This window comes from Theobroma cacao, chromosome 9 (genome assembly GCF_000208745.1).
Source record: "Theobroma cacao cultivar B97-61/B2 chromosome 9, Criollo_cocoa_genome_V2, whole genome shotgun sequence".
In the NCBI taxonomy this organism is placed as follows: Eukaryota; Viridiplantae; Streptophyta; class Magnoliopsida; order Malvales; family Malvaceae; genus Theobroma; species Theobroma cacao.
In genome coordinates, this window is record NC_030858.1 from 24,038,870 (window position 1) to 24,053,458 (window position 14,589).

The 14,589-nt window shown below is 33.6% G+C and overlaps 1 protein-coding gene across 3 annotated transcripts in view; it reads right to left on the reverse strand.

The window, feature by feature from the left end:
* LOC18589613 overlaps positions 800 to 14,589 on the reverse strand; it is a 17,390-nt gene continuing 3,600 nt past the window's right edge. Inside the window, exon 2 of one of the 3 annotated variants that reach the window (XM_007014660.2) lies at positions 800 to 817. The gene's annotated coding sequence lies outside the window, so the exon portion shown is untranslated. Of the gene's footprint in view, positions 818 to 12,406; positions 12,797 to 13,120; positions 13,142 to 14,589 lie in introns of those variants that run through there. The other 2 variants (XM_007014659.2, XM_018128128.1) reach the window with 2 other exon arrangements.

Consider the following 14,589-nt stretch of genomic DNA (forward strand, 5'->3'; position numbering starts at 1 on the left):
AGAGAATTTACCCATTATGGTAAATTTGAAATGATTTTCTGAATGTTCAGTCCAACTGGATCAAGTCTATCATACTTGAAAAATCAATTCGTCCATACTGAGAATCGATATCTGCCTTAGTCTGGAACTTGGTAGAATTGATTCTTTATCCATGAGGTATCGATTCTTCATATCATTCCCAAAGTCTGGAACTTTCTATATCCTGAGAATCAATTCTTTCTTCTTAAGATGTTGATTCTTTCTCAAATTGGTTCAAAGGTGATGCCTTTACAATTTTTCAAGAATCAATTCTTCTTTCGCCAAGTGTTGATTCTTCACTGTGGTCAGGCATCAAAATTTGAATTTTAACTTGTTCTTTGATGCTCTACTCTTATCCATTTGTTCCATCTTTTCTTCTTCTCCAAGGTTTTTAATTTTTGTCTTTGATGCTTCAAGAACCGATATCTTTGTCATGACCCAAATTTCGGGCCATCACCGGTCCAAGGGCCCAATGGACGTAGTCCATTAAGCCCAAGCAAGCCTATATATTTATCCTACTCATCATTCCATCAAATATTGCTAAGTCACATTTCATAACTTTGAATCAAAATAGTGATAGGCATTGCCAACTCGTACTGGCATTACTCATTTAAAATATACATACATTGTTTACAACATGTATTCTAATAATTTACATTAAGTTTGTCTATACATATCAAAAGGAGACTAGATGTCCAGCGGAGAAACTCGACGAATGTACAGCTACTAAATGCCGAGACACTTACCAATAGTCGAGTCTACAAGGGCACCTTGACCTAATTACCAACTGCCTCGTGATCTGAAAACATGAAGTTGAAAACGGTGAGTATAAACCCAGTGAGTGAATAAGGAAAGGAACAAGTAACAATAAGGAAGAATTTAAAATCATGATGCACTTGTTTTAAAATAATGCAATTTAATTTCATTCATATTAAAAATCCCTCATTAAACCCTTAAATGATTAATCACTTGGTAATGATGAACCCATACATAACAAATAATTTGAAAAACATGAAGGCTTCAGTGTTACACAAACAAGTCAAATGCGACAACGAATCTTCGCTGCAGCGAAAAGGCATTCTCGCTGCAGCTTGCAGCGACGTTGGGATTTAAGTTATTAACCAAATGAGTGTTTCTCACCAAACCTCTTTATTTTAAACTTAAATCATCGATTCCGTAATGTTGGAAGTCCATGCTTAACTATGGTATCAAAGAAGTGGAAAACGGGGCAGCAACCGAACCAAATGAGGAGCAAACAGAAAGTTTTTCGCTGCAGCAAAATTTTGGTCACAAAACAAAAAGTTTCTCACTGCAGTGAAATGCTATAATACCTTTCTCGCTACATCGAGTTTCTAGCCAGCAAACCCTTTCAAAACCCAACAGTTTCTCGCTGCAGCGAAAATGAATCTCGCTACAGCAAGAAACAAATCACCAAGAAAAAGGTTTCCCTTCACTCAATAAAAGGCCATCCTGCTAAACCAACAAAATCAACATGAAACACATGAAAATTCCTAAAATGCAACAAATCAGATTTCACATGCATTTCAATCATATATCATATTCATGAGCTTTCATTTCATAAGCATAGATATGCATAAATACATAGATAAACATCAATATTATAATAATCACACCTGACTCATGTACATCCCCCCACATCGTGCACATAGTCGGCACCATCGTGTGTATCCCCCCCCCCCCCCATCGTGCACATGGGCACTATCNTCCCCCCACATCGTGCACATGGGCACTATCATCATCCATCTCCCACACCACCATCATCACCGGCATGTGCATCCCCCCACATCGTGCACACACACGGCTATAATCATCATACACAATATCAACTATCATGCACAACATATATATATATATACCATCATAATGCAATGGTGCATGATTCCATAACAACCACATATCACAACATAAAACCATTTAGAAAAAGCTTGTTCCCAAGGCACTTGTTATAAGAAAAAGTTGTATAAAATCCTTCAATTTCTTTGTACAAACAGTCACATTCCCAAAACGATTTTGAAATGCAGTTCACTCACCAGTATTCGTTGAGCTTTTAGTTGACTCTTACTTCCCTAATGGTCCAATTGGAAGGATGGAACTTCGTTGGAACCTACCATTACATTAACATCACTATTATGTTAATTCACACTATAAACTCTAAAAGCTATCTCTTAGCTAGCTTTTAAATTGTCATTTTTAAATGGCTATCTATTCCCACTATTCTAGTCACATTAGAGTTAATACACAATCTCAACAATAAAACTCACAAACCAATCACTAGACATTATCAATACTTAAAACCTAATGCTAATTTACTACTCACCTTGATAGCTTTGTAACTTTGAACTTCTTTCCAACAATTCCCAAGCTATTATAGGGCTTTTTTTCTTTTTTTCTCTTTCTAAACACCTAGTTAGTGAGAGAAAGTATGGAAGTGGGAATTTTCAAGGGTTTTAAAGTGAGAGAGTGAGAAAAATACAAGGAATCTAGTCAAAAAGGCACAAAGGTATGAAAATTAGAGCTAGAGAAAGAAAGTTATGAAAGCTTCACATCAAGCTTCCATGGAGAATGGAAGCAACGTGAGATGGGAAGAGAACAAGAAGAAGAAGCTGTTGGAAATTCAAGAAGCTGCTGGAAAGAGAAGATATTTATAGCCCAAGCTTATCCACTCCCTTAGAAATTATGAAAATGCCCTTAGTAAGTTAGCTTGTCCTTCTCCACCCCTCTATGAAATCCTTTTACTCTTTCAACATTGAGGCCAAGTCCATAATGGGCTAAATATACTCAGGTTCACGAAAACTTAAATTTTTGACTCAAGGTGAAAAATGACCATTTTGCCCCTGTTGTGAAAATTATTGTCACTTCTAGTTTTCTTCGTGTTTTTATCATTACACATCATTTATGCGGTCTTATGCCTATTTAGATCTTAAAATATCATAAAAATTTCTTCTGGGAGCTATTAGAAGAAATGACGAAATTACCCCTAGCTCGTGTTATTACATCTATGCTTAGTTACAAGCCTATAAAAGTTGGGGTCTCACAATCTTCTTCTTCAGGAATCGATCCTATCTTCAAGCTTGTGCTTGTTGACTCTTTCCTACTTAGAATCGATGATTGCTTCATGGAGAATCAATTCTTTCATGCTTGGATTTCTTCTTTCTGTCTTCTATTTTCCTAGTATCGATTCTTCCCTCTTGAGTTGTCGATTCTTTCCCATTCCAATAGCTTTTATATTTTCTAGAACTAACTTTTTCTTTTTAGAATTGATTCCTCCTATAAGAAGAAAATAATTTTTGCTTTCTGTATAGCTGAGAATCGATTCTGTAATTTCAAAAGGTCGATTCTTAAGGTTGGTAGTTTAGTTTTTGAATTTGTCTAAAAGCATTTTTCTTTGCATAATCAACTTCAAAACTCTTGAGGATTTTCTTCAATTTTAAGAACATTTTCTAACATTTCCAAAGAATATTTAGATCAATTAATTTTGTCATTTCAAAATCAGGGTGAAACTAACATTATGGGGTGGTTAAACTATCCTTCCCCCATCTCATGTACATTTTGATACGTGAGTCTTTTGTTCTTTTCTCATTTCTCATGTTCCTTGCAATATTGTTCTTCAATTTAAAAATGACTCGCAAGCTCTTCAAGAGACAAATCTTCTTTTTTATGTTTTAAGCTTCTCTTTGAAGCGTTTCCCTAGCAATAGCAATTTTTCAATTTTCAAGGACTATGGATAGATTTATGCACATTCATTTTATAAAGTTATTAAGGACGTTCAATTTCAACTAATTGATTCAATACAAGTTGATTATAAAACGATTAATAGAAACATAATTGTAACATCATAACTCCTTTTAAATATGTAACAACTAAAATTCAGGCAATCATGCAAATAAATTCGAGAAATGAAAAAAACTTATCTGATAATCTGGTGAAAACTATTTTGCCATTTTCTGTGTCAACTTCTCTTTCAAAGCCAGTTATCTCCAAGTTTCTTTCCATTGTGTTCCTTTCATTAAGAATCATTCTGTCATCTCAAAAAATTGCTTCCATAAAACTGTTCCAAACTGTGGAACTTTGTAGCCATTCTGTTGAAGGAAGTACATAATCCCAAAATAAGCCTAAAAGATTGTTGTTGCATATATGTGTATCAAACATTAATCGATTAAACGAGCTTCAAATTTTCAGTTTTGACCTCTGTTTTACATTAGTCGATTATCATTGAATATTAATTGACTAATCTTGCTACTTAATCAATTAACTTATCAAATTTATTGATAAATCTTACCTTTCCTTCATCATTTTCGGAAAATTTCTCAACATGGTCAACTTCCATCGTGCATCAAATACCAAGTACCAATATTTGGTACTTCAGCTGGTGGTTTAATGATTTTGCTTATACGTTTAATTATACTCAATATTCATTAACAGAGACTGGATGGAATCAGAAAGTACTTTAACTACTATGAATATAAAACAATTTCATAATACAACATTACTGAGAAATATCAATACTTTTCACTTTGCACTTGCAGTACATTAACTTCAAACTCCTCGGTTAATCATCTCTTGGAAACATTTAAAAGATTCTTCGCGCTGAATCTTCAGTTGGTTGCGGAAATTCTTGATGAAAGCATCAGCCAGTTCATTGACGTCTCCCCTCTCTTCCTCCACAATCAATCTCCTGCTCATCCTTTCCTTTTTATTTGTATTGGTGTTCTTGTCTTTCCTTTCATTTCTGTCATGCAACGAAACCTCACAGCAACGCTCCATTTAAGCAGCTTGCTTGATCAACGTATATTGGCCTCGACAGATCTTAATTAGACGTTGAACTTGGAGCTCGAAGGAAGGAGAAGGTGATTGAGAACTAATTCACGTAATTCTTCTGTGATTGTTGCTACAGAGAAGAATCTTGCATTTATAGGTACAATCAATCTAAACTAAGAAACACGAGTTTAACGTGGATAAGAGTAGAGGAATCATCAGAGAAGTTATTCAAGTGCTTGAATTATGCTTGCTTAGATCTTAAAAGCAACATTTCGCTAGCACGGCGGGCGACAAAGCAACACTGAAGAATACCCTTATTTTATTGGCAACTTGTTAGAGGACATTCTTTTAATTTAATTTTTTAATTTCATTGGCCATGTTTCCTAGAGCATTTAGTGTACAATTTTGATTCCAAAAGAGATGATAAGGACGTCGATGGTGATCCAATTTGCTAGCATCTTATGTATGATCAGATTCGTCAGACTGCAATATAAACAATTCAAAAGTTTTACACTGCGTGTTCATTTGATAATCACTAAGCCTGGTCATTATTAAATTTCACCGATATTCATGTGATCACATTTCTTCACTGGTTGTTGTGTAACATGAAGAAACATGACATCACAATTACTAAAAGATCGAAAATGTAAGACCAAAAATTGAAGAAAGTTAATGAAAGAAACTAGCTAGGAACAAATTAAAGCAAAAAGTAGATGAAAGATGAGGTGAAAAGGGTTGGATTTAATTTATTAACAAAAACTCCGATCGTTCTTATTCCGTCGAATGCATATATGCTTCAACACTATCAGCTAATAAGTCAAAGAATACCTAACTTTTGTCAACAACTTTGGTAAAAGAGAAAAGATTTATAAATTTGGATTGTTAAGTTCTTTTTTTTTTCTTTTTTTATTTTGTGGTGATAACCACATTAATCATGCTTGACATGCCATGTGCAAAATGTGACTAATTGTTTTATCATCCTACCGAAGTAAATATAAAGAATCAGAGTACAAGCATTGGAAAGAAGACAAAATTGTTTACTTAATTTTGATAAATTGAATAATGAATAAGATAAAGAAACTCTGTGAACTAATCCTCGTAATTTTGGATGCAAATATGATTCACAATTACATGAGTTTAGATTTTGTATAGTCGTATTTGTGTCATAATCATGTCAACCCGTTTATGACATGAAAATTTATGTTTAACTTGGATTGACCACCGTAACCCTTTTATTGCCAACGAAATTAACATTTTTGCAGTCATGCTAGAATTGAAGAAGATTTTAGATGAAAAGCTTTAAACATTGAAAGCTTCTGCAAAAATAATTTTTCAAGTTAATAACAAGAATTGTTATTTAAGAAGAAAAATAAAAGATATACCCAAAAAATTATAAATTAAAGATAAAGTTATCTCATAAGTTATTCGTAATTCTAATGACCAACAAAGAAGCAACTTTTGTCTATATAGATATATTAATGGATTTAGATCCATTTAACCAAATCCATATTCCAACAAGATTTATTGAAATACTCAAAAGAAGAATAAACATTGCTCTAGTATGTTTGTTTGGCACTGTCCTTATCTTTCGAGCTCTAAAAGGAACTCATTATTCTAAGTAAGACATGCTTCTCAAAGGAATAATGCTGAGGTTACTTTCTATTCTGACTTCTCTTGGCCATGTATTGTTTATACACTGATCATTTACAGGAAGGTGAATGCAATACTTCTCAAAGTAGCAAAAGGATAAATGATGTAGCCAAAAGGTTTAGGGCAATTAGAACTCAACAATTAGGGCTAGAATAGGGTTGATTGTGTTTGAACAATAGAAAGATAATTGGGTTTTTCAAAGAAACCTCTTGAATAGATATTCAAAATAACAAAAGATGATAATAATAATCTTCTACCTAAGATACTTATTTATAATAGTTAAGATAAATCCTAATCAAATAGTAATTCTAATCCTAAATAAAGACTTAAAGTACTAAAATTCTAATAAAGATAGGAAAAAGAATCTCAAACTAAATAAATAAAATAAAATCCTAAACTAACTAAAATACTAAATAAATTTTCATATGAGCCTGCATTAGTCCCCTCGGGTCAGAAAAGACTCGACTCCGACGAGTAGGCCTTGACATACTCCTCATAAAATTTCGGGATCCACTCGTTTCAATTCTTCTTCTGCAATCCAAGTGCTTTCATTAGCAGGTTTACCAAGCCATTTCACTAAAAATCGTCTATACGGGTTCCCTCGTCTAGATCGAACCTCTTTTACATCTAGCACATCCTCAATAACTTCAACCTTAGCAATTGGAAGGTGTTGAATTTGAGCGTCTATGGTAGATGCAGTTCCATCACATCCATCAAATGGATACAAGTCCAAAACATTAAAAATAGGACTGATTTGTAACTCAAGTGGTAACTCAATTAAATAGGCATTTGAACTGATTTTCTTTATCACCTTACAAGGTCCAAACTTTCTAGACTTGAGTTTGTAATACGTACCCTTAGAAAATCTTTCTTGCCTCAAGTGCACAAGTACTTGATCACCTTCCTCAAATTCCTGCTTGCGACGATGTTGATTTGCTGTAAAAGAATATTCTGCATTGCTGGCCTTTAAAGCAGCCTTTACCTCTTCATGAATTTTCCGAATATGATCAGCAAATAACTCTCCTTCATTACTCACTTTAGCTTCTTGTGGTAGGGGTACTAAATCTAGCACATGTTGAGGTTTTAACCCATATGCAGCCTCAAGTGGTGTCTTCTTTATGCTTCGATTGACAGAATTGTTGTAAGCAAATTCAGCTTGGGGTATGACTAAATCCCAGGTCTTTGGGTTATTTTGAATAAGACATCTTAACATGTTACCCAAACTTCGATTCACAACTTCAGTTTGACCATCTGTTTGCGGATGGCAAGTACTAGAATATTTCAATTCTATCCCAAAATTCCTCCACAAAGTTCTTCGACAGTGTCCCATAAACTTCACATCTCTATCAGAAACAATGGAAGTTTGAATTCCATGTAATCTTACAACCTCACGAAAGAATAATTCAGCAATATCAGTTGCATTAGAAGTCTTAAAAACACGGAATAAAATGTGCCATTTTTTAAAACCGATCCACCACCACAAAGATAGAATCAAATCCTTTTGCTGTCTTTAGAAGTCCCAAAACAAAATCAATACTCAAATGAATCCAAGGTGCATCTGGCTCAAGTAAAGGAACATATAAACTTGTGTTTTGAGCACTGCCTTTACCAAATAAACAAGCTGGACATCTTTTCACCAACCTCTCCACATCTCGGCGCATTTTTGGCCAATAATAACGATCAGCCGCCATTGCCAAAGTCTTGTCTCTACCAAAATGTCTTCCCAAACAATTCCCGTGAAGTTCTCTAATGATTTGCTCCCTTAAAGATCCTTCTGGGATGCACAACTGGTTACCTTTGAATAAATAATATTCGTGCAACATATAAGGTAAATTTTCAGCTTGTAATGAACCTTGCAAATCAGCTATTATCTTGCTGAAATAAGAATCAAAACTATACTGATTTTTAAGTTCTTCAAATCCTGTGACTTGAGTGCTCATAACTGATAACATTTTACATCGCGTACTCAAAGCATCAGCCACAGTATTAGACTGCCCAGATTTATATTTTAAAGAGAAGTTAAATTCATTGAGAAAAGAACCCCACTTAGCATGTTGATTACTAAGCTTTTTCTGCGAATGCAAATACCTTAAAGCTTGATGGTCAGAATAAACAGCAAACTCACGATAAGCCAAGTAGTGCTGCCAATGACGAATGGCCCTTACCAAAGCATAAAACTCTAAGTCATAAGTTGAATAACGTCGTCTAGAGTCTGTCAACTTTTCACTAAAAAACTCTATAGGCCTTCCATCTTGACTAAGAACTGCTCCAATTCCTACATATGAAGCATCACACTCAACAACAAATAACTTCTCAAAATCTGGTAGTGCGAGAACTGGGGCTTCAGTCATCAAAGCTTTAACTCTTTCAAAGGCTTTTTGTGCAGAATGTGACCATTCAAATCCATCTTTCTTCAAAGATTCAGTTATAGGACTCATAATAGAACTAAAATTTCGAATGAATCTCCTATAAAAAGATGCCAAACCATGAAAACTCCTTACTTCTTTGATAGATGTAGGTGCTGGCCACTCTGAAATTGCACGAATCTTATCTGGATCTGGTTTCAAACCCTCTGCAGACACAATGAAACCAAGAAATACCACTTCTGGTTGCATAAAACTGCACTTTTTCAAGTTTATATAAAGCTGCTCCTTTTGAAGAACTTCTAAAACTTGTCGTAAATGTTTTAAGTGCTTTTCCTTAGTGTGGCTATAGATCAAAATATCATCAAAGTAAACCACCACAAATGAATTCAAGAAGGGCTTGAGTACCTCTGCCATGACTCTCATGAATGTGCTTGGTGCATTTGAAAGGCCAAATGGCATCACCAACCATTCAAATAATCCATCCGGGGTTTTGAAAGCTGTTTTCCATTCATCTCCATCCCTCATTCTAATTTGATGGTATCCACTCTTCAAATTGATCTTTGAAAACACTCTTGAACCAACTAATTGATCAAGCATCTCATCTAATCGAGGAATGGGAAAACGATACTTGATTGTAATTTTATTTATGGCACGGCTGTCCACACACATCCTCCATGAACCATCTTTCTTAGGAGCTAACAAAGCTGGGCAAGCACAAGGACTTTTACTTTCACGCACTAGACCTTTCTCCAACAACTCCTCAACCTGTCTTTGTACCTCAGCTCGCTGCATAGGTGGCATTCTATATGCTGGCAGATTTAGTAATGCTGCTCCTGGTACCAAATCAATTGCATGTTGGATGCTTCGTAAAGGTGGTAGGCTTTTCGGCAAATCCTCATTGAACAATTCTTCAAACTCCTTCAATAACTGCTGAATTTCTATTGGATATTGAGTAGATTTACCCATCTGATCACTTTTTAAATGCTTAGTTACCAAAGTATACATATTACCCATCTCACTACCTTCAGCTTCAAAATTTTCAGCAGATAAATACCCAGTGATCTTGCTGATCTTGTTGTTTGCTGATTTCTTAGTCTCTTCTTTAAGAGGATATAAAGTGTACCTCTTGTTATCCTTGTAGAAAGAATAGGTATTTGGCTTCGTCTTATGAACCATATCGTGATCATACAACCAAGGCCTACCCACAAGAATATGACCAACATCCATTGGCACAACATCACATAAGGCCTCATCATCCAAGTTATCTCCCATAGTAAATTTCACCAAATATTGAGTAGTTACTGGTACTTCGTGTCCCTTCTTTAGCCACCTAATCTTGTAAGGATAAAGATGTTTGTTTGTAGGAAGCTTTAATTTTTTCACTGCCTCTTTTGAAATAATATTTATCATACTTCCTCCATCAATGACAAGATCACACACTTTACATTCACAAACAACTCGTGTGCGAAAAATACTTAGCCTCTTCCAATCTTCTGCTTCCTCATTTACTGTTGTTATCATTACTCTTTGTACCACTAATGACTCACCTTGTGCAAGATAAACATCGATTTCCTCTACCTCCTCATACTCATCATAAACAAGTTCTAACTTTTCCCCTAATTCTGCTAAGTTCACCATTCGTTGTGGGTAAGCAAAAGAAGTGTGCCCCTTCTCCCCATAAGTAAAACATCGAACCTGGGAATTGTTGCCCCCTTTATTTGTAGAAGAACCAAAACTATTTTATCCACCATAAGGCATTATACCCATGCCTTTATCTTTCTTTTCAACATTGGTTATGGCAGCTCCTCAAAAATTTTGTTAGGATGTTTGAGAACCTCGTCTTGCTTCAGAATTGCTTTGCCAATTGGTGCCTTATAAGGGCTTTCTAGCACCATAACATGAAACTCATTTTTCTGTTGATAATGCATATTGATGAGTATCTTCAGTGTTGTATAAACGAACTACTCCCATCTTGTCTCTAATAGAATGATTCAAACCAGTAAGATTAGAAGAAGTAATTTGTTCGTTACTTTCAATTAACCTAACTCGAATTGATAGGTTATTAAACTCCGATGTATATTCATCAATGGTCATGTTATTTTGTTTCAAATAATGAAACTTTTTATATAATTTCATAGTATAATCAGCATGTTAAAATTGCTTTCGTAATTTGCTTTTTATGTGTTCCCAAGTGCTGATTTTTGGTGTGCCCTCTCGCGTATGCTGTTCTTTAATTCTCTTCCACCATTGAAGTGCAATATCTTTCAATTTTAGCTTTACAAATAATACTTTTCAATTTTCTATCATGGGTTTTCATTCAAAGTAATTTTTCAAACTGGCTTCCCAATCCAAATATTCTTCCGTATGAAATTTTTCATGAAAATCAGTTACTTCGATCCTGATTCTTCCACTGTTTAAATCAAGAGCATGTAATAATCGGCCTTCCAATCCAACTCTTGCCGCTTGATTTGTGGGTCCATCTTCATGAAAGGGGTTCTTGTTCTCAAATTCGTTATCATCCTCGAGATCGTGAATCTCAAGGGGGTTGTGGTCACCTTCCGGATTTTCCATTCGGGCTTCCACTGGTTCTTGACGCTGCAAGGCTTGCACAGGCCGGGTCAAGTCATCAATCATTCTCCGCATCTCTACTAACTCAGCTTGTTGGGGCTGATTGCCTCTACCTCGACCTCTACCTCGACCAACCATAGTATTCTAGCTCAAATCCTTATAGGATAGTAAGATCGTTTGCTCTGATAAAACTTGATGTAGCCGAAAGGTTTAGGGCAATTAGTACTCAACAATTAGGGTTAGAATATGGTTGATTGTGTTGGAATAATAAAAAGATAATTGGGTTTTCAAAAAAACCTCTTGAATAAATATTAAAAATAACAAAAGATGATAATAATAATCCTATATCTATGATCACCTATTTATAATAGCTAAAATAAATCCTAATCAAATAGTAATCTTAATCCTAAATGAAGTCTTAAAGTACTAAAATTCTAATAAATATAGGAAAAAGAATTTCAAACTAAATAAATAAAATAAAGTTACCTAAACTAACTAAAATACTAAATAAATTTCCATATGCGCCTGCATCAATAAAGAATTACCATGTGATGGTTAAGGGAAACATCAGAATCAACCTTTTAGAGTTGTAGCTATCTCGATTAAGAGGTATGACTTTGGTGTGAGTAAAAGCAAAGGAAATAGCAGAGTGTCTTTAGAAATGTACTAGTACTTCCTATCCTTGGTGCTAATGTAAAACTCCTGAACTGTTTGGTTCCCAACAGATGCTTAATTAAACCTTTCATGTTACCTTGCAACTATGCTGTAGCATCTTATCATATCTTCAGAAGTTTCCAAGTAATTCACATTAGCTTTGTTCAGAATGAATGTCTTGGGAAACTTCCATTTAGAGAATGCTTTGAATGACAAGACATTTGGGCAGAATGTCAGACAAAAGCTCTAACCATCTTAAGCATGGTAGATTAAAATCTGCATCCCATGCTCTACTCAGTTCCTTCGGCTCATGTTTCTGCATTTCTGCTTGTAACCATGTTTCTGCAATATCAACCTTGCAACTAAAGAAACATAATTCCATCTCAACTTTAGTTTAAATACTAAACTAGGTTACATGATTTTTTTTCCTTCCCGTTCCATTAATTCAAGAACCTGAGAAGGGACAGAATAGCCGACAGACTAGAGAAGCAGAAGCTATTCACAGTAATTTTCCTTCATTATTATATCAATGATGGAAAATCTTACATCTACAGGACAAATTTTACTATTTCTCATATCAATTGTTCTGTGTTGTGGAAACAAACATACAGTTTTATGTACCACCAAATATAATTGGATATTCAAAGATATTATTTGAGTTGCTTCCGCAGATCACATAACTAGAATGCTTAAATGGGAGTATGAAGTAAAACAGAAAATGCAAGGTTGCTCCCACCTGCAATAGAACCAAGGCATCGATTCTGCCAAAAAGGAAAAAAAGAAATCTTTACCCACAAAGAATACCAACACAGCAATCAGATTTTGTACAATAGAACACTCCAATAACGGGCTTGAAAAAAACTGAATTCAATTAGGCATCTATTTAACCAAAAGTGATTACTGGAATTTTGCAATACACCTCCACTGTAAAGGTGCATAAAATGCAGACAAAGTTGGCTCTATCCTCATCTTTGGAACTATTACGTGTCTTTATTCAACTTGCTCAATTGCACGTGCTTCTTAAAGAGTAACCGCCTAGACTGCTTTCAAACTTTTTCTTTTTCTTGATTGATAAACTGCATTCAAACTTCTTCTGTATCCTCCAGCTATGCAATATTGCAAAAGTTTTAACAGAGTTCAATTGGGGTGGCCACTGAACACTTCTTGAGAAATTGTGAACATAATAGCAAGATTCCAGATGCCACAGCTCATCAATATGTGGGTATTAACAGGGAGAATCGCCATCAGAAACAGGCATGATACCTGACGTTAGAGATGCCTACAGTAGATACCTCTAAAAAAACCTTCATATAGTCGCAACCCATCAATCTGAGCTTCAGTTAGTGAAACTGCTTTTAATTTCTTAAAGTTTTGGCTAACCCATTAGTACAATGATCCAGGTAGAGCATTTTTTAGCTAACTTGAATTTGTACATTTCGCAGCCTTAGATAGGAGCAAAAGTATCGTATTTAGATAGCTCCATTAATTAGAATGTGAGGATGGTTTAGACTGAGCTACTTTGAAGTACGGGTGAGCAAAATCAATTTAGATCAATTATTAATCCAAACCAAATGCGATTGGGTAAAACGGTTTAGTCCAATTGGTTCATTGGATTAATTGGTCCAAAATGTTTGATCAAATTGGTTTTTTGATCGTTCTTGGTTTTAAAATTTTTAAACCAATCCATCCAAAAACCCAAACTAGTTATATATATATATATAATATAATATTTTTTATATATATTAAGAAGAATTGATTATAAACTTAATTAATAATATACTTAAAATATATTAAGATATTATATATACATATACAAATCATAATCATAGTAATTTAATATTAGTTATATGTATTTATTTATAAATCTATATTAATATAAAATTATATGTTATATATTTTAAATGATATAACTTATACGTTAATATTATAACATATGATAGTAAATATCCTACATATTAATATGTTATAATTATTACACTTTATTAATGTTTCGTAATATAAAATATTATGAATATATATAATGGTATAAATATATTACATATACATATATTTAATTTGTATATAAATATTACTATAATTTACAATAAACTTTATTTATATGATCACATTTAATAACTTTATCAGTTATCACTTTAGATTTTATAATATATTGTTTATAATTAGTTATTATTTATACAAACTTTGACATAAAACATTATAACATATAAGTTATATTATTAATTTCATATATATATATAATAAAGTCATATATTATAAATACATATATTTAATTTATACATAAGCAATACTATAACTTACAATAGACTTTGTTTATATGATTATATACATTTAATAACTTTATTAGTTATCACCTTAAATTTTATAACATATTGTTTATAATTAGTTATTATTTATACGAACTTTGATATAAAACATTTTAACATATAATTTGTATCATTAAATATATATAAATATATAACAAAGAAATATATTATATATATTTAATTTATACATAAACATTGCTATAACTTCTAATAAACTTTATTTATATGATTGCATTTAATAAGTTTATTAG